This window comes from Salmo trutta, chromosome 9 (assembly GCF_901001165.1).
Source record: "Salmo trutta chromosome 9, fSalTru1.1, whole genome shotgun sequence".
NCBI lineage: Eukaryota > Metazoa > Chordata > Actinopteri > Salmoniformes > Salmonidae > Salmo > Salmo trutta.
The window spans coordinates 5,186,406-5,207,678 of NC_042965.1; positions in this window are offsets into that span (position 1 = coordinate 5,186,406).

Sequence of the window (21,273 nt, forward strand, 5' to 3'; positions counted from 1 at the left end):
ATATAACTACCTCATCTATCACTGATATTGTTATTGATATTGTTCTTGATCACACTGTATATTATTTTATTTATATTGACACTATATATTTCTGATTTTGCTACTATGCAAGTAACCTTTTGGCCTACCTTCTGTAGAGAACCATCCACTTGGCAATATGAGGCTGGGGGTTATAGCATTTCTTTCACATGACCATTCAATTTAGACAAGTGTGTCTGGGTAAGGGTCATCTAAAATGTATAAAATATTTATATCTGGACAGTTTCTGTTTACCTGGTATTTTTCCATATTGTAGGCTACTTCTTTTAATCTAAATATTTACTACACTACTCACTGTGTAGTACATTACCTCACATGTGAATCCTTAATGTGATGGGTGGGGCTGGCTTAAGAGGGTGTGAACAATGCTGAATGGGTGTTAACAAAGGAGAGCTCTCCAGTACGTACCAAAATTATTCAAAGTTAATTTTCTCAAAAGTGACTTTACAAGTTTGTCAACTTTCAAAGCAGAATTATTTTCACATTGTTCCTCAAATACAGTGTATGATATACCATGTTGTAGCTCTGAGTCTCTACTTTTATCCAATATAAGAAACACAATTTCAAATTTTGCTACAAAAGTCTGATTTCAGCCGGTCGGTCACATATGAGCCAGCCGACTACGGAAATTTGAGAAAATATATTAGTTTGGCCACAGCAAAGTATTATCTCTGTCACTTGTGACTCAGGAGCGAGGAGACTCAGAGAGCATTAATTCCTAGAGCTAGGACATATCGGCCAGTCAATTAACGAAATTTGAGAAGATATATTTGTTGGCCGAAGCAAAGTATTATCTCGTTGTCTATTGCACTTGAACATCATGCAAAGACACTGAGTATTTCTTTATGTTACCACGTGTTCCGGTAAAGAGACATTTTAAACTTGTCAATCTTAACCTAGATACAGCAATGCTTTCAGGTTCATGAAAGTTGAATTCCCAGGTAGCCTATACAGGTATGATTATTCATTAACATTGCTTAATAAATAAAATTTACTTTTGCAAATTCATTGACATTCAACTCCCACATTACTGATACAGTATTGATTATTAACGTCTATAAATAGAATATTGTTTTTGCAGCTTCCAACGACTCAAAACCGAAACTGAAAAAAATATAATAATTAGTATTATTATAATATGAATGCTATCAGAGGTGGTGTTCCCCATTCTCTCGCTAATTAGTGAACCCTCACCCATGGAAAGATTGTTCGCTGACCTCAGCAGCGATAAAAACCCAAACTATGCCATAAGCAAAAAAACTGCAGAAATTGTGACGAACGCCCTCCAAAATAAGCCATCTGGCGCAGGCCTTGTAAAGGTTCTCTCCAGTTTAGCCCTGATGTACAGTGGCTTGCGAAAGTATTCACCCCTCTTGGCATTTTTCCTATTTAGTTGCCTTACAACCTGGAATTAAAATAGATTTTTGGGGGGTTTGTATCACTTGATTTACACAACATGATTTACACTTTGAAGATGCAAAATATTTTTTATTGTGAAACAAACAAGGAATAAGACAAAAAAACTGAACTTGAGCGCGCATAACTATTTACCCTCCCCCCCCCAAAGTCAATACTTGTTGAGCTACCTTTTACAGCAATTACAGCTGCAAGTATCTTGGGGTATGTCCCTATAAGCTTGGCACATCTAGCCACTGGGTTTTTTGCCCATTCTTCAAAGAAAAACTGCTCCCAGCTCCGTCAAGTTGGATGGGTTCTGCTGGTGTACAGCAATCTTTAAGTCATACCACAGATGGAAAAGCAAATAGAAATGTAGGTACTTATTCAAGAACGATCAAGTGTAATGTATTACAAAAATAAAGTGAATTGGATGGTTCATGAGGAAAAAGGCACACATTTTTATTGAACCTTCAACACAGAAATTCGACCAAAAATAATTTACAGAAACTCGTTAGAAATGATGGAGTTATCCATGATTCACAAAATTATATTTTGAAAGAGGAAGCAAAATATTTTAAGCATATGTTTTCTTTTCAGTGTCCTCCATTTTCACTGAATGATGTTAACTGTAAGGATTTATTTTCTAACAAAAATAATGTAAAATTAACAAATTTACAGAAAGACCGGTGTGAAGGCCAATTTACAGAAGAGGAACTTTGAGGCAATAAAATCTTTTCAGTCTGGAAAAACACCAGAGCTTGATGGTATACCAGTAGAGAGGTATGTCAGACCTTTTTTGATATACTCAAAAGATCCATTATTAGCATTTTTTAATTACTCTAATACAAATGGTAGATGTTCAGGTACTCAACAAGAAGGTCTGATTTCATTACTACTAAAACAGGACCCAGGTGGTAAGTATAAAGATTCAGTCCAATTAAAAAACTGGAGCCCTCTAACACTTCAATGTTGTGATGCGAAAATCCTGGCGAAATGCATATCATACAGAATAAAAAAGGTTTTAACAGATATTGTCCATCCTTATCAGACAGGTTTTTTACGTGGACGATATATTGGAGATAATATATGACAATTACTTGAAACAATTGAACATTATGAAACATTGAAGACACCAGGTCTGGTCTTCATAGCAGATTTTGAAAAGGCGTTTGATAAAGTACGAATTAGAATTGATATATAAATGCCTGGAATACTTTAATTTTGGTAAATCTCTTGTACAATGGGTTAAAGTTATGTACAGAAATCCCGGATGTAAAATAGTAAACAATGGTTACTTCTCAGAAAGTATTAAGCTTTTAAGAGTAGATCAAGGCTGTCTGTTGTCTGCATATCTATTTATCATTTATCACTTTAGCTATTAAAATTAGATCCAACAAGAACATTAAGGGGTTAGAAGTCCAGGGGATATAAACAAAAGTGCCAATGTATGTTGATGACTCTAGTTTTTTCTTAAGTCCACAATCTGGATCCCTGCACAGTCTCATTGAAGATCTTGATGCCTTTTCTAGCCTCTCTGGATTATAACCTAATTATGACAAGTGTACCATATTACATATTGGATCGTAAAAAAAACTGTGTTTACACTACCTTGTAGTTTACCAATAAAATGGGTGGATGGTGAAGTAGACATACTTGGTATTCACATCTAAAAAATAGAAATTAACTTACCACAATTCATTTCAATAGAAAGTTAGCAAAAATAGATAAGATTTTGCAACCACAAAGAGGTAAATACTTGTCTATCTATGGAAAAATTACATTGATGAACTCTTTGGTCCTATCACAGTTGATTCAGATGATTCCAGATGATTCATTTTTAAAATAATATGAGCAAAAAATATTTCATTTTATTTGGAATGCTAAGCTGGACAAAGTTAAACGTGCCTATTTATACATAAGAGTATGAGTTTGGGGGGCTAAAATGATAAAATATTCAAGCATTAAACCTCTCACTAAAAGCTTCACTCATACGTAAGTCATACTTAAACCCAAAATGGTTCTCCAGTAGATTATTAAGAAAAGCTCATCCTATGTTCAAAAATAGCTTTTTTTAAATGTATTTATTTATTTATTTTGGTGACTGGCAGGCCACAACATCCACTGAGTGTTTTGAAGCACAAACACCAGGAGATTTAGTTGAAAGGTTACAGTCAATCTACTAACAACATGGCTGCTAACAACTCGTACAAAGGGTCCGACCTTTCGTTTGTGCCTCAGACACCAACACCAACAGCTGGTGGAGGGCCCCGAGACACAGAGAGGGAATACTAGCCCAGACCAATGATGACCAATGCCAGTGCGGAGGTCGAGACTACGTGCAACACTGTACGAGGCCGCCTGATAAGGAAACAAATCAAGTTGTAAACTTCCCCATGAGAACAGCGTTGAGCGAACAAGCCCCTTGATGGGGATAACCTTAGAATACATCTGAGATATCACTGACCATACTGGTCATAAAAGTAGTCCAGTGGACTTTCCACCTCCAAAAACAAATGGTAACAATAATAATTCCTTGCCATGTGTAGTCTCAACTACAAGACAACTATTAAAATGCTCTAATCATGTGTTCCGGTAGGATGCAGTTCGGAATAAATCGGCAGGATAGCTGGTTCCCTTGGGTACCAGTACCAATGCCAGCAACAGTCAGTCCAGCCACAATTAGTAAGAAGTTTAGAGACCTAACAATTCAAATTGCCCTTGATAACTTTCTTTGACCCCAGCAGGTGAAGAAGTAGGAAGTTATTGGAGAGACAGAACACACAGTGGAGAAGGTTTTTATGAATAAAGGAAATTATGATTTCAAGAAGGATTAAAGACCAAGATTGGAGGACCTTCCACTTGTGACATAGTGTTTATAGTGTTTGTTTTGAGTTTTGTATATCAGGAACACCTGCCGAAGCCTGATAGTAATAAATCGGTTTAAATCTTCACTTGGACTGGTGGTGTGTTTTTATGTGTAAACCCTGCCTTACAAAGACATTGGCGCTGAACTCGCCACACTATGAAATAGACTCCTTCAAACCTATCGCCGCTGCAATGGTGTAAGACATGTTAACTTGAAGTAAAACCACTACAGGTCATCCTAGATATAACAGACAAAACACCATGATAGAGTAATTTAGCCAAGACCGTGGACGTAAATACAGTGGTTGCTCAACTAAAAGTTTTGCGATTATGCTGCGGGACTTAGAGGTAATTTGTGGTACCCTGCGTCACTACCTCATTGCTCCAGACCAGCACAAGGGGGAGTAATAGCACTGATTATGCTTTTGGGTCCCAAGGCGCTACTGTGTCTCAAACTAATATTGAATGGGAGACATAAACCAAATACAAACTAATAATTGTGCACAACTTCAGTATTGCTTACTAAAACTTGTTACCCTAAGGTTTTTATTCTAAGAGAAACTTAGACTACAATTAGGGTGTGGAAATGTTAGGATTTTTTTGCTCTTACTGTTGTACTGTAGCCTACTCTTGACCAGTCCAGTTGTACCGCACCTGAGTGGCGCAGTGGCCTAAGACACTGCATTGCAGTGCAAATTGCATTGCTACAAATGCTGGTTCAATACCGTGCCGGCTGCGGCTGGGAGACCCATGAGGCAACTGTAGGCTTTTGGTTTCTCTCCCTCTAAAAAACAGAAATAAATAACAAACTGGCTTTATTTACAAATTAGTAACAATGTCTCACGCCATGTTCAATAATGGCCTTTTTCTCACTCACTTTGTTATTTGAAAATGAAATAATCTCCAAAATATAGTTATTTTTTAAACAAAGCGATTATTAGTAATTAATTTTGAATTATATAAAAGCCCCTTAGATATTTTCACAAATCAGATTCACCGTAATGGGAAATTGCCCCTTAGATATTAATTCAGAATCCGATTACTATTAATTAATTTATAATTATTAGATGTTCACAATGTTTTTCACAAGGGTAACAGGCTGTGAATTCTGCAAACAATGTTTCTAGGATGGGCTATTAGCAGGACAATATGTATTGGTCATATTGGTCATGGCTCCCGAGTGGCGCACAATGGGATTGCCTTGCAGTTCTCCAGCTTTATCCACTGAGATAGAGGTGGGTGCATGAGGTTCAAGGCACGAGGGCAGGGGGCACGGGACGGGAACGCAGAGCAGCGCACAGAAGACGGACCTAGCCAATGGGGAAGGGAGGAAGGCTAGACCCCCACCCCGTCCTACTGGGTAGCACAGAGCAAAACTTTAAGGGGCATTGCACAAATAATGGTGCTTACTAGGGAAACGTTCCCGCTGTTCTTAGTGCCTGTCTGCACGTTCAAACTAAAACAACATAACTAAATAATGGCGTGAAAAAGGCCCCATAGATAAGAATTCAGAGGGCAGAAATGATTAAATATTTAAGCATTAGACCTCGCGCTAAAGGCGTCAGTCTAAAGTTATACTTAAATTCGAACTGGATTTAACATAAAATGACATGAAAGCGCACATTTGTAAATCACAAACTCTAAAAGTAATTGGAAAGGTAGATACAAATTATTAGTGACACTATCGTTCCAATAAAGAATGTAATTGATGGGGGCTCAGGGCGGTACCATTCTGCTCATCTGATGAAGGTGCACATGGATCAGATTCAAACTTTGAAGACCGAGACTAAGTCATTGAAGGCAGACCAGCAGAAAGAGAAACATTATCTGAGGGCGGAGATCCGGGCGACAGCTGATGCATTGGTCCAGAGCCAGGCGGCATTGGCAGAGAGTCACTCGTCACTGGCAGAGAGTCAGGCGGCATTGGAGGAAAATGACACGTTGAAAAGGGCAAGGAACGAGATGGAGTTACAATCCATGCCAGGCACACCTGTGAGCTCTGGAACTCCACCTCCGACAGGCAGAGTCAACATACCTTGTGGGTTGGTCAGGTCGTCGGTTCACCCCAACATTTCCGTTCCTCTTCTGACAACAGAATTAGACTAATGCTCACCAGGCACAGCAAGGGTCGTCCGGACCATTATGCTGTTCTGCTATTCCAAGGAGAGACCACGAGTGGACACAGAATGCCAACTGGGATGGATCCCGAGGCAAATGTGGCTTACCGGTGAACCTCCAGGTGTTCATCATTAATTCTGTGTCTCAAAAGTTTCCGTCCATGACTGATGCAACCCGAAAAAGCATTAAAGACAGAGTTATTGAGTACTTGAGGTCACCGAGAAAGTCTGGACATGGCCTGCTCTCCCTTATGTAAGGAATTAGGCACTTTACAATGTTTACTACAGTATGTACTGCAGGCTGTTTCAGAGTAATAAACAAATGCAGTTGGCTTTTATCTTCAAATAGCTTTAAATGCTTTATTATCCAAATATTTAAAGTGCGTGTGGGTGACCTCATGCAACCGCAAAATGTTGGATAAAGCATGTACTGTACAAAAAAAATGTGCTATGCTACGACAGGCAACCACGCACCGCTGTCAGAAATAATCATTAGCAAATGTAATCGTAATCATAACTAAACTTAACAAATTGCCATTATTATTAAAAAGTGGGAAACTAGAATGTAATATGAGTGTTACGCAGGCTATATCACTGTCGATTGTGATAGTCAACACGTCATTTTGCGCTGGAACTGTAATTGTGGAAATAAAGAATATTTTGCTAAAAAGTGTCAGTAATTGCATGGAGTGGAAACAAATGTTTTTGGTGAAAACGAGCCGATTTGCGAGTGCTAATCAGTCAACCATCACTAATGTTAGCTATCATAGCTAAGTTACCTGGAAAGTTAATTAGCCACACATTCACCCAGCGACCAACAATGGTGCTCACGGGCCTATTGAACTAATGTCTTTATTACGGTACATTTGTTAGAAACCCCACATGAAGTTCTAGTAAAGTGTCAATCGTTTATGTTGTGCTGCATGTGTAATTTATGTAGACAGTAGTAGCTTTCATTTATTGCGTATTCGTATGATATACTGTACAGCTGTACTTGCTTATGATAAATAGCATTATTAGTGTTTTGAATAAAGTGAAAGCTGTTTTATTAGAGTCAGGTTTCTTTCACAGTGAGTGTCATCATGAGCAAGAGGAAGGGTGGCAGTGACATTCGTCAGTTTTTTTGAACAGCCTCAGAATATAAAAAAGTAATTTGAGAGCAGTGCGAAAATGACTACCAGTCAGCAGATAGAAGTATACAGTAGCACAAGAGATGAGTCAATATTTCTTGATATAATAATCATTGCCATTCAGATCAGAAATTGTTAGAAAATCCATTCCTGAACATCATGGCAAGAAACGCCACTTGTTTACTGATAATATTTATTTCATGTTCACTCTGGTGCATTAAGAGTAAGGAGGGAGAGGTGAGAGCTTGAGAATGCCGACAGGGCAGGGAGAGCAGGTGACATGGTGAGTGAGAGAAGGAGCAAATATTGATGGTTAAGACCGAAATAATGACATCACAACAGTCTAATCCTAATGTTCATTTAAGCTGAGATATTCCTCTTAGTATGGCTTCTCATGTGAATTTCAGTTAACCTGTTACATCTAGGGGGCAGTAATTTCACGGCTGGATAAAAAACGTACCCGATTTAATCTGATTATTAGTCCTGCCCAGAAACTGGAATATGCATATAATTATTAGCTTTGGAGAGAAAACACTCCAAAGTTTCTGAAACTGTTTGAATGGTGTCTGTGAGTATAACAGAACTCCTATGGCAGGCAAAAACCTGAGATGCTTCTGTTCAGGAAGTACCCTGTCTGAACATTTCTTGCCCTTCTTTATTATCTCTGTCGTTTACAAAGGATCTCTGCTCTTACGTGACAATTCTCACGTCAACAATGGAGTCTCACAGCCCGGGAAAAACAGGAATGATGTCATTCAAAGCCCTGGCTGAAGCACACGAGAGCAAATGCTGAGTGGTCAGTCAATGGACTAAGCCTTAGGCGCGTGACACGCCCCGCCCCCGGCTTTTGGTTTTTTCCTCAGTTTACAGACAGGCAGATTCCCGGTCGGAATATTATCGCTTCTCTACGAGATAAATTGCATAAATATTGGTTTTAAACAGCGGTTGACATGCTTCGAAGTACGGTAATGGAATATTTCGAAATTTTTTGTCATATTTTGCGTCATGCTCGTGGCCGAGATTTAGCGTTGGGATAGTGTCTAGAACGCACGAACAAAACGTCGCTGTTTGGATATAACGATGGATTATTTGGGACCAAACCTACATTTGTTATTGAAGTAGAAGTCCTGGCAGTGTATTCTGATGAAGAACAAGCAAGGTAAGAACATTTTTCTTATAGGAAATGTGATTTTGGTGAAGGCTACACTGGGTGGGTGTCTAAATAGCTAGCCCTGTAACGCCGGGCTATGTACTTACATTATTGCAAAATGTGCTTCATCCGAAAAGCTATTTTAAAATCGGACATATCGAGTGCATAGAGGAGTTCTGTATCTATAATTCTTAAAATAATTGTTATGCTTTTTGTGAACGTTTATCGTGAGTAATTTAGTAAAATCACCGGAAGTGTTCGGTGGGAATGCTAGTTCTGAACGTCACATGCTAATGTAAAAAGCTGGTTTTTGATATAAATATGAACTTGATTGAACAGACATGCATGTATTGTATAACACAATGTCCTAGGTGTGTCATCTGATGAAGATCATCAAAGGTTAGTGCTGCATTTAGATATGGTTTGGGTTTATGTGACATGATATGCTAGCTTGAAAAATGGCTGTGTGATTATTCCTGGCTGGGTACTCTGCTGACATAATCTAATGTTTTGCTTTCGCTGTAAAGCCTTTTTGAAATCGGACAGTTTGGTTAGATAAAGGAGAGTCTTGTCTTTAAATAGCTGTAACATAGTCATATGTTTGAAAAGTGTAAGTTTTCGGATTTAGAGGAGTTTGAATTTCGCGCCCCGCCCATCATTGGATATTGGAGCAGACGTTCCGCTAGCGGAACGTGTAGATGTAAGAAGTTAATACAATCAAGCAGGGAGAGGGAGTTTGAGACAATGACAGACAGAGAGAGCGGACAGGCAGGCGAAGATGAAGGTGCAGGTGAGGGGCATGGACCTCGCCCAATCAGCCAAATGTCATACCTAGTCAAACTTTATCAAATAGGACACTTTACTTTCAGGAGAAATGGTTTAAAGATTATACTTGGCTCCATTGCAGACCCTAATTAAAGGGGGTCCTCTTTTTGTATTGTGCTAAAAACTTTGCAACACAAAAGTCTAAGCTTGCGTCAAAAGCAGATTCAGCTTTTGTCAAGACTGGCTTTCAAAATTTAAAGAAGGCACTGGAGAAATGTAGTGCGCATAAAGACAGCCAGTGTCACACATTAGCTGTGATGACTCGGATTCAGGAGCCAAAGCCTGTTATTAATGTACAACTTTCACATGAGCTTGAAAGACAGCAGCAACAAGCGAGGAGAAATCTTAAAGATTGTTGTTGCTTTTCGAGGCATTGATAAGGAGAGTGGAAATTTCAGACAGCTTCTAAAGTACAAGGCAGAGGGTGATGGAGAGCTGACCACCTGGTTGAAAGGTCACTTTGATTTTACAAGTCCCCAAATGTAAAACAACAGTTGGAGCTGGAGGGCAATACAATCATCAAATAAATTGTGTCAGAAATACATCAATGCCAGTGGTCCAGTATGCACATATCATTGATGGCACCCATTATATATCAGGAGTTGAGCAGAAGTCAATATGTTTGCGCTTTGTAGATGCCGATCTACAGCCAATGGAAGAATTCCTGGGACTCGACAAAGTGTCATCAACGACAGGGCAAAATATAGCCAAGATGCATGTGATGTGATGTGATGATGCGTCTAGGCCTTCCTCTGTCCCAACTTCGAGGACAAACTTATGACGGTGCCGCAAACATGGCTGCAAGCCATTTTAAGGAAAGAACAACCACTGGCTATGTATTGTCACTGGGGTCCACACTGCGTGAATTTAGATACGCAGGCTGCCTGTGTAGACTCTACACTAGTAAGAGATTCAATGGGTCTGATGCATGAATTGGCTGGCGTCTTTAATCAATCTGGCAAGTTCAAGAGGATTTTCCAGGAAATCACAAAATCAAAGCATGGTTTCACCTCGTTGAAACCTCTGTCCCACCAGGTGTACTATTCGCACCCCTGCCCATGAGTCAGTGCTGACAGCCCTTGAAGAAATGGCATCGTGCAGCTCATCTGACACTTCAACTAAGGCTAATACGGAACTCAAACCAGCTGCGTGCGTGCGCCATCGTGCATAAATGTATTTTGTCCCTCACACCAAACACGATCACGACACGCAGGTTAAAATATCAAAACAAACTCTGAATCAATTACATTAATTTGGGGACAGGTCAAAAAGCATTAAACATTTATGGCAATTTAGCTAGCTTGCACTTGCTAGCTAAATTGTCCTATTTAGCTAGCTTGCTGTTGCTAGGTAATTTGTCCTGGGATATAAACATTGAGTTGTTATTTTACCTGAAATACACAAGGTCCTCTACTCCAACAATTAATCCACACATAAAATGGTCAACCAAATCGTTTCTAGTCATCGCTCCTCCTTCTAGGGTTTTTCTTCTCTTGACTTTATATTGAGATTTGCAACTTTCATAAATAGGGTGCATTACTGCCACTGACGTCATTCGTCTTTCAGTCACCCACGTGGGTATAAGCAATGAGGAGATGGCACGTGGGTACCTGCTTCTATAAAACACTGACATGTTTTATAGGCTCGTTGCATGCAAGAGCCTTGCAAAATAAAATGTAGAAATCTATATTATTAAATTATTGCACCCACACTGCTTGCGCGCACCAACGATCATCTGCATTGCCAAGGGTTAAAATAAAAGTCAGTTGTATTTGTGAAGCAGATCACACTGCAAGTCCTGCTGTTTCCTAAGCCTCCCTGCAGCCCATTTCCATCCGGATGCCCAATCATTGTACAGAGCCCAATTCTTGGACACAGTGAATACTCAATTCATAGAGGTTTGATCAAGCTGGATTCCAAATGCTGCAGCAGCTTGAAAATCTGCTGCTACGTGGAAACATGGACTGGTGGTAGACGAGGATCCTTAATTAAATTCAAGACTACTGCAGGTGCAGCTGGCCATGTTTGGGGCTATTTACACATATCAAATGAGCTCAGATGTTGCTAGCATTATTCGGGAAATGGTGCCAGACGTGAGAGGTTTCTTCAGTCAGGTGGAAGCTTTAGAAAGGCTTCTGCTGGTTGTCTCTGCCTCCTCTGTAGAGGCTGAGAGGAGTTTTAGTGCCCCGAGAAGGCTTTTTAAATACAGAGCAATGTAATACAATACACTATTAGATATTATTGTAAAATAGAAATAGGTTCATCCCATGTGTTTAGTGAATTTTTTTATATTTTAGAATGGCATGAAATAAGTTTTCAAATGTTGTTTTTTTCTGTGGGGGGGGGACCCTGACCCTCCAGAAGATTTGGTCCCCCCCAATGTTGACTCCATGGCTACGGCCTTGGTCAAATGTATTTCTTAGTTGGTCGGCAGTTTCACAACCGGTCGTGATTGGTTGCAATTTCAGTTTAATCCACCAAAAAAGACCGAATAAATAATAGTAATTGATAAAAAATTGGAAGCTTTAACATGTGGAAGGGGGAAAAGGTATTATTATAATTATTAACCCGGTTTTTCACAAGCATTGCAGGCTGTGAATTCTGCAAAGAACATTTCTAGGATGGGCTATTAGTAGGACAATATATATTGGTCATGGCTCTGAGTGGCACAGTGATCTAAGGCACTGCATCTCAGTGCAAGAGGCATCACTACAGTCCCTGGTTCGAATACAGGCTGTATCACATCCGACCGTGATTGGGAGTCCCGTAGAGCGGCGCACATTTGTCCCAGAGTCAAATAGTCAAGGTGGGCTTATGGTTTCTCTCCCTCTAAAACCAGAAATAAATATTTTGGCCATTATTCAGATTACAATCGCTCACTTTCGTTTTTTTTTATAATCTCCAAAATATTGTTATATATAGCCTACCCGCTGTGGTCAACTATTTCAGCACCTTTTCGCGCTGCTCTGAGACAAGCATCGAGAAACAAATGTTCAATTATATTCAATTAAATTCTTAAGATACATGTGTTGACTGAATATTAACAAGTGATGTCTGCTAAATAATCAAGTTGATGGCACAGTCATAAAGCCTCGGCACCTACATAAATGACGCACTCATTCATGGCTTTGAAACAAAATAAATTATTACCAACATTTTTTCTGATAGTCTTTCATAAAGAAATGTTTGGTTATCATGACCTGGACACCATGTACAGTATTATAATAGCCCATTATGGAGGAGCAGGACAATATACGCTTACCAACACATCTCTGTATTTTGATACTTTGTGCAAGGCAATTGATCAGCATTAAAAGTGTTGTGGATGGGGCCTCCCGAGTGGCGCAGCGATCTAAGACACTGTATCGCAGTGCAAACTGCATTGCTACAGATGCTGGTTCGATACATGTGCCGGCCACCACCGGGAGATCCATGTTGATCCATGCTTTCAGTTTCTCTCCCTCTAAAAACAGAAATAAATCATTCTAAATAACAAACTGGCTTTATCTCCCTCTAAAAACAGAAATAAATATTTCTAAATAACAAACTGGCTTTATTTACAAATTAGTGAGAACGTCTCACCCCATGTTCAAGAAAGGCCTTTTTTCTCGCTCACTCTAGGTTAAATGAAAATGAAATAATATCCAAAATATCGTTATTTTTTAAACAAAGCGATTATTATAAATGAATTTAAATTATATAAAAGCCCCTTAGGTATTCTCACAAATCAGATTTTCCTTAACAGGAAATTGCCCCTTAAATATTAATTTAGAATCCTCCAATCCTCTAAATGTAATTATTGGCAGAGAGTCACGTCATTGAAAAAAAAAGTTCGATATACTGTAGGCCTACCGTATGCAACATGAGTCTAACTAGTGTTGAGTAATGTGCTTTTAAAAGTAGTGAAGGTCTTATTTATTTACAAAGCATATTGAAGTTAGAAGCAATAAGATTTGAAGCAATAGCCTACCCACTGTGGTGAACTATTTCAGCACCGTTTCGCGCTGCTCTGAGACAGGCATGGGGACTGGGCTTGATAAATCATTGAGATTTTTATTTTTACTGCTCTGAGACAAGCATGAAGAAACGAAAATGTTCAATTAAATTCCATGATATTCTTAAGATACAGTTAGGATGTCCAGCCCATCCATTATCTCAGCCAGTCATGGCTAGCGGGAAGTTTCCTATCTTTTTCCGTGGCTAATCCAACAATGCTCATTTTGAAAAAAATATATACTTCTTGAAGAGGTAGGGTTTCAGATGTTTTCGGAAGATCGGCAGGGACTCTGCTATCCTAGCTTCAGGGGGAAGCTGGTTCCACCATTGGGGTGCCAGTACAGGAGGGCTTTGACTGGGCTAAGTGGGCCAAGATATCAGAGGTGGCAGAACAGAGTACTTGGGTTGGGGTGTAGGGTTAGCGCATAGCCTGATGGTAGTGAGGGGCAGTTCCTTTTGCTTCTCCATAGGCAAGTACACTGAACAAAAATAAATGCAAAACGTAAAGTGTTGGTCCCATGTTTCATGAGCTGAAATAAAAGATCCCTGAAATGTTTTGTATACATAAAAAGCTTATTTCTCAAGTTGTGAGCACATAGTGTTTGCATTTCTCCTTTGCCAAGATAATCCTCCATCTGACAGGTGTGGCATATGAAGAAGATTATTAAATAGCGTGATCATTACACAGGTGCACCTTGTGCTGGAGACAAATGGTCACTCTAAAATGTGAAATTGTCACACAATACAATGCCACAGATCATAAAATTGGCATGCTGACTGTAGGAATGTCAACCAGATCTGTTGCGAGAGAATTTAATGTTAATTTTCTATATGCCTCCAACATTCGTTTTAGGGAATTCAGCAGTACGTCCAACCGGCCTCAGAACCACAGAGCACGTGCATGGTGTTGTGTGGGCGAGCGGTTTGCTGATGTCAGCGTTGTGAACAGTGACCCATGGTGGCGGTGGGGTTATGGTATGGGCAGGCATAAGCTACGGATAACTAACACAATTTAACTTTATCCATGGCAATTTGAATGCTCAAATACCGTGACGAGATCCTGAGGCCCATTGTCGTGCCATTCATCTGCCACCATCACCTCATGTTTCAGCATGATAATGCATGGCCCCATGTCGCAAGGATCTGTACACAATTCCTGGAAGCTGAACATGTCCCCGCTCTTCCATGGCCTGCATACTCAGACATGTCACCCATAGAGCACTTTTGGGATGCTCTGGATCAATGTGTACTGGACAGCGTGTTCCAGTTCCCACCAATATCCAGCAACTTTGCACAGCCATTGAAGAGGAGCGGGACAACATTCCACAGTCCTCAAGCAACAGCCTGATCAACTCAATGCGAAGCAGATGTGTTGCGCTGCATGAGGCAAATGATGGTCACACCTGTCCTGACCCACTCCGCTACCTCTTTTTCTTTAGGTTTCTCTGACTAACAGATGCATATCTGTACTCCCAGTGAAATTAAATCCATAGATTAGGGCCTAATGAATATTTGAATTGACTGATTTCCTTATGAACTTTAACTCAGTAAAATCTTTGAAATTGTTGCATGTTGTGTTTATTTTGTTCAGCATACCAGGATTTTGTTGTGATGCAAGCTTCGACTGGTGGAGTGTGCGGAGGAGCAGGGTGACATGTGAGAACCAGCCGGTTGCAGCGTTCTGGATAAGTTACAGGAACAAGCAAGTAGTAGTGTCATCCGCATAGCAACACTAGGGAAGACCATGTTGACTGAGCCAAGTGACTGTGTATAGAGTGAAGAGGAAAGGGCCTAGAACTGAGCCCTGGGGGACACCAGTAGTGAGAGTACGTGGTGCAGACACAGGTCCTCTCCACATCACCTGGAAGGAGCGGCCTGCCAGGTAGGATGCAATCCAAGAGTGTGCAGAGCCTGAGAAACCCAGCCCTGAGAGGGCGGCGAGGAGGATCTGATGGTTCACAGTGAAGAAAGGCAGTGGTTTGATCTAGGAGAATGAGAACAGAGGAGAGAGTCAGCTTTGGCAGTGCGCAGAGCTTCTGTGACACAGAGGAGAGCAGTCTTGGTTGAGTGACCTGTCTTGAAGCCTGACTGGTTAGACCCAAGAAGATCTGAGAGAGATAGCATGAGGGTTGGTCAGAAAATAAAGGAATACCGGTCTGTAGTTTGACATCAGAGGGGTTGAGTGTTGTTTTTTTGAGGAGGGGAGTGACTGGCCATTTTTGAAGTCAGAGGGGACGCATGAGTTGTTGAGGTCTCCAGAGATGGTCTGGAGAAGGGAGGAGGGGATGGTTGTCGGGCGTCCGGACGTCTTTAGTTGTAGAATTTCGTCGCGAGAGAGAGGGGAGAAAGAGGTCAAGGAGTAGTGTAGTTCTGTGTGAGTGGGACCAGCACGATTCTATAGGCTGAGAGAATGAGGAGCGGAGGTCATCAACCTTCTTTTCAAAGTGGTTGACAAAGTCGTCCACAAACAGGGAGGAGGAGGGGTGGAGGATCATGGAGGGAAGCACCTGGAGGGCGATCGATGACAACAATGTTAAGCTTGAGTGGACAAGTGACAGTATGGAATTCAAATGAGATGGACAGGTGTGGTGGAGAAAAGAGAATCTCCACTTAGGAGAAATGAGTAGCCCTGTGCCACCACCGTGACGACCAGAAGCTCTTGGACTATGAGAGAACACGTAGTTAGATGGAACTGGAGTAACAGTATTCTCTTCAGTGATCCATGCCTCCATTTGGAACTAAAGGGCAGCACAGACTGAGATTAACTAAGCATTTTTGACAGCAGATCGGCAGTTCCAAATGCTGCTGGAGACCAGGAATTCCACATGGGTTGTTTGCACAGGGTACACAAATTAGAAGGATTCTAGCCAAGGGGTGGAGAGCGTCTGTAAAGCCTACAGGGTAAGGAGCAAACAAGTATAGAAAACACATACATTGTTGACGAAGCATAAAAAGAGCACACTTAGATCTGAAAATAACTAGGTAATATACTCAAGTGAGAGACGAGCCTTCCTCTTTCCTTCCTCAAATAACTCCGAAGATGAACTCGACAGAACCATCTTAGTTTTGGCGACAAAACCACCGCTGACACGAACAACTGAGAAAACAGGGGAGTTTGAAGTACTAACAGTAATTGCGAAATGCCTAGCAGAGGTGAATAGCACGCCTCCCGGCACTAATTGCTGATTGCCTAGGAGAGGAGAAACCACTCCTGTTCCAATACAGCAACGGTCACAAATTTCCATGCCCTTTAATCCTGGTCAACAATCAACTGCAAGTTATGAGCACTCAGCACACACCGAGTAGGCTACTGGGAAGACAGACAACACTTAAAGTTGATTGACTTAGCTAGGAAAAAGACAGTACTAGACAACAACAGATTAAGACAAAAATTTGACTTATAACTTCTGGAGATATCAGGAGTCCTCTGGCTATAGATTGATGTACCTCAACCTCTCTTCCCTTACTCTTTCTAGACTTTGCTATCATAATTGACTCACTCTTGTTCTGGTCTCAAACCATTTATATGTGTAATACAGTGTCAAAACACACTATTATTTTATCCCCGAACCACATTTTTTCATCTCTAAAGACTCACATCCATTGCCTGCCCCCGCCCCTCCAAACACACACAAACATTCGCACACACACACACGTGTACACACACACAAAAAAAGAAAAACACACGTCTAATGCAGCCTTCCCTCCTCCTTAGTGCTGGCTTTATTGAGCTATGATTGGTTATGCACATTTACCCCCGTCTTTATGGCACTTTCTTTTCTTCCTTAGTGGCCGGGAGTGTGACAGATGTTACCATGGGGCTGGACCACCCCTATACCTAGTTACCAAGATGGATGGAGTAGTGAGGAGGAGGGGGAGAAAAAAATAAGGTTTAGAGATTAAATGAAAGTTATTTGGTGCTGGGTATTATAAATCATGTGTTCTCTTAATCTGAAATTAAATGGGACAGGCAGTACAGTTTTAGCCCCCAAGGAGAGAGAGAAGAGGCTAAAATCAATATCCAATGAGGGATGAGTGTTTTTAATTATTCCCTGATTTTCCACCCCTTTAACTGCAATGCCTGCTTCTTGGATAGTATATTATCATGTGATGATCAATAATCTGCCTACAAAGTGTGTTAACATTTTAAAATTAGCGGTTGTTTCTGGGCTGAGTCAATCTACCTACATTTTTCTTTTTACCACGTGTAACCCCAAGAAAGACAGCAGGGGGGGCTGTCTCCCTTGTTCACAGACCTTAGTCCAACTCTGTTCTGAATTGGTCTGCAGTGTAGTCTAGTTTCATTAATGTGCACATATCATTAAGCCCTAATACAAATCATATTCTGCTTTTTATATTTTAGGAGAACAATGCTAAAATAGAGACTGAGAATGTGTACGTATATATTTCCCTAACATTATATAAAGGATCAGTGTGAGATAAGACTAGATTCATGACAAAAAAGATCCTAAAATAATCTCCTGATGTTGTTTACACTGCCTCAAAGGTTCATCCTTGTGGTAGGGAGTGCAGTGTAACGTAATGACCAGCAGATAGCTCCATGAAACACTAGCCAAGGTTTCCATTGACCCAGGTTTATTCGACAAAAGCAATAACGCCCAAAGAAATCGATGCGACGTGTAATGGAAACGGCAGATATAGGAGACATTTTCTAAAGATCAACAACATTTTTGTCCGTAGACTTTTCTTTTGTCAAACTTTCTTTATTGTGACAAATGAGGGGAACTGTATTTTTCAAATGAATTATGATTGCTGAATACTTTGAAGGTAAGTTGGGCACGTGATGTCATCACGTAACTATAAGCTCCACTCCACATTTAATTATAAATGCCTACAAAATCATTTTTTTCACCTATAAAAATGTTTCTTTGCAGGACAAAGATTATCCTGACTTTCAAGCAGTGGCGGATGGTGCCATTTAAGATGAAGCAAGACAATATATATATTTTTTTTTTCATGAGCTTGGCCTTATTTCTATTACAACATATTGGATGAGTGTCATTCATATTCTATTCACCCAGCTCAATGTAACATCTATAGGTTTAGGTTACTACATGATACTCACATTTTCCCTATACCCATCATGAGCATGCTACAACCTAGCCTATGAATGTAAGTTTACAATGTAGGTGACACATTCAGTACCGCCTTGCACACTTGCCTGCTTCTAGCTGACCTAAGATGTAATCATTAGTCCAACGCTTACAAACGAGAGTTTCTATTGGACAAATTCAGGTATGTTTAATCCCGTTTCGTTCCGTTTACTTCCATTTAAGAAAAAAGAATTCAACAGAATCAGCAGAATGAATACACAGTTCACTATCATAGCAGCCGCATACAAACAGCATGACCATTTGCTCATTGTATAATTCCTTCTCGCATCTACACTCTCTCCTCCTTTATCCTTTTCCCTTTTGCGCGTGGACTTCAGTGCACAATAAAACAGATGTCTGTGACCAGGCGAAAAAAAAAATCCAAGCCAAACTTTCATACCATAACCACTAACCGCTACACAGGGCATACATTGTTGTCACCATATTAGCTAACGTCATAGTTAACATAGCTAGCTACTAGAACTAACTCGTTAATAAACCCGCTACAATCATGCAGTACAGTGTGCAGCAAGCAGTTTAGTAGTTACACAAGCAGGCTCCAGTGGCAATAAATTAATAAAACCAAAAGCTTACATTTGTCATAGGCATCGTAAGGATAGGACCAAGGCGCAGCGGGTATAGTAATCATCTTCATTTATTAGAAATAACACTTTAACAAAAGAAACAAATGACGAAACAGTTCCGTAAGGCAACACAGGCTATACAGGAAAACAACCACCTACAAAACACAAGTGAAACAAACACAACTAAATATGGCCTCCAATTAGAGACAACGACAACCAGCTGCCTCTAATTGGAGCTCATTGCCAAAAGCCAACATAGAAATAGAAAACTAGATATAAACATAGAAATACAGAACATAGAACCTAAAAACACCGAAACACACAAAACAAACACCCCCTGCCACGCCCTGACCAAACTACAATGACAAATAACCCCTTTTACTGGTCAGGACGTGACAACATTGACTTGGAAGAGTTCCAGCTTTGGAAATCCACAGCCAGCTAGCTAACATAGCATCGATCTCTGTTTTAGGTCAGGTGTTTGAGTAGCCTAAACTTGCTAGCTCTTGCCCTCTGTTTTGCTTCAACTTAATTTTTTCAGAAATTAATTTGTTCAAAACTGTTCAACTATTGTTTTTCTCCTTTGTGTGAACTCCTCACCGTATTTTATGCACTGCAGTGCTAGCTAGCTGTAATTTATGCTTTCAGTGATAGATTTATTCTCTGATCCTTTGATTGGGTCAACAACAAATCAGTTCATACTGCGAGACCTCTGATAGGTTAGATGACGTCCTCCGGAAGTTGTCATAATTTCTGTCAATGGAATTGGGTGAGAAGCATGAGCCAACGTAGGATTTGTTTTGAAGTCAATGTACCCAGAGGAGGACGGAAACTATCTGTACTCCGGCTACACTATGGTGCTACCTTAGAATGTGCTGTTGAGGCTATTATAGACCTTCATTGCAAAACAGTGTGTTTAATCAATTATTTGTAGATGTGAATATACACTACCAATCAAAAGTTTGGACACGCCTACTCATTAAAGGGTTTTTTGTTACTTTTTGTATTTCTGACATAATAGTGAAGACATCAAAACTAAGAAATAACATTTACTAAGCAAAAAAGTGTTAAAGAAAATCAAATATATTTTAAATTTGAGATTCTTCAAAGTAGCCACCCATTGCCTTGACAGCTTTGTGTCATGGTTCCTCCTGGCATCTGCTCTCTTTGCACCTGGGTCCAACCTTACCAAGTCACAGCAAGCTTCTGCCACAACTTGGACCCAGCATCGATCACCCAGATCCGGAATGTGGTTGCCCACCAAGGGGCACTGTTAGGACGACAGCAAGAACAGCTCTCCCAAATCGACGTGATCCTTCGGGCACTTGCCCCCTCCAACCACGGCACGTCACCAACCCAGGAGGAGCCAATGCCCAGGTCTCATCATCATGGTTCCTCCAGTGAACCTGCACCGGGAACCCAAGGTCTCAGCCCTCGAGTGGTAGGACGGCCACCCGGGAAGTTGCAAGGGGTTCCTCACTTGGTGTTCGAGCTACAGTCCTCTTCGTTCCACACTGATTGGTCCATAATCGCCTACATCATCTCTCTACTCTTGGGCAAGGCCCTGGCGTGGACAATTGTGGTGTGGGAACAGCAGCCACCATCTTGCAGAGCCATAGTAGCCTTCACTGCCGAGCTGCGACGAGTCTTGGACCACCCAGTCGGCGGACGAGAAGTGGCCAGCCGAGTGTTCAACCTCCGCCAAGGGGCCAGACCAGTGGCTGACTTCGCCATTGTGTTCCGCACCCACGCCACCGAGAGTGGGTGGAATACGGAGTCACTCCATCGAAGATGAACTGGCCACTCGGGAACTGGGAGAGGATCTCGAGTCCCTGATAATGCTGGCAATCAGGATGGACAACCACATCTGGGAACAGGTGAGACAGCGCCCTTTTGACACCACTACAGCATTCCGGTTTCCTGATCACCCCAAGCCCACCGAGCCCAGCATGGATGATCCCATATAGCTGGGTCGCGCACGTCTGAGCCCACAGGAGCGTGACAGGTGAATGCACTAAGGCTGCTGCCTCTACGGCGGAGGCCTCTGCCATCTCT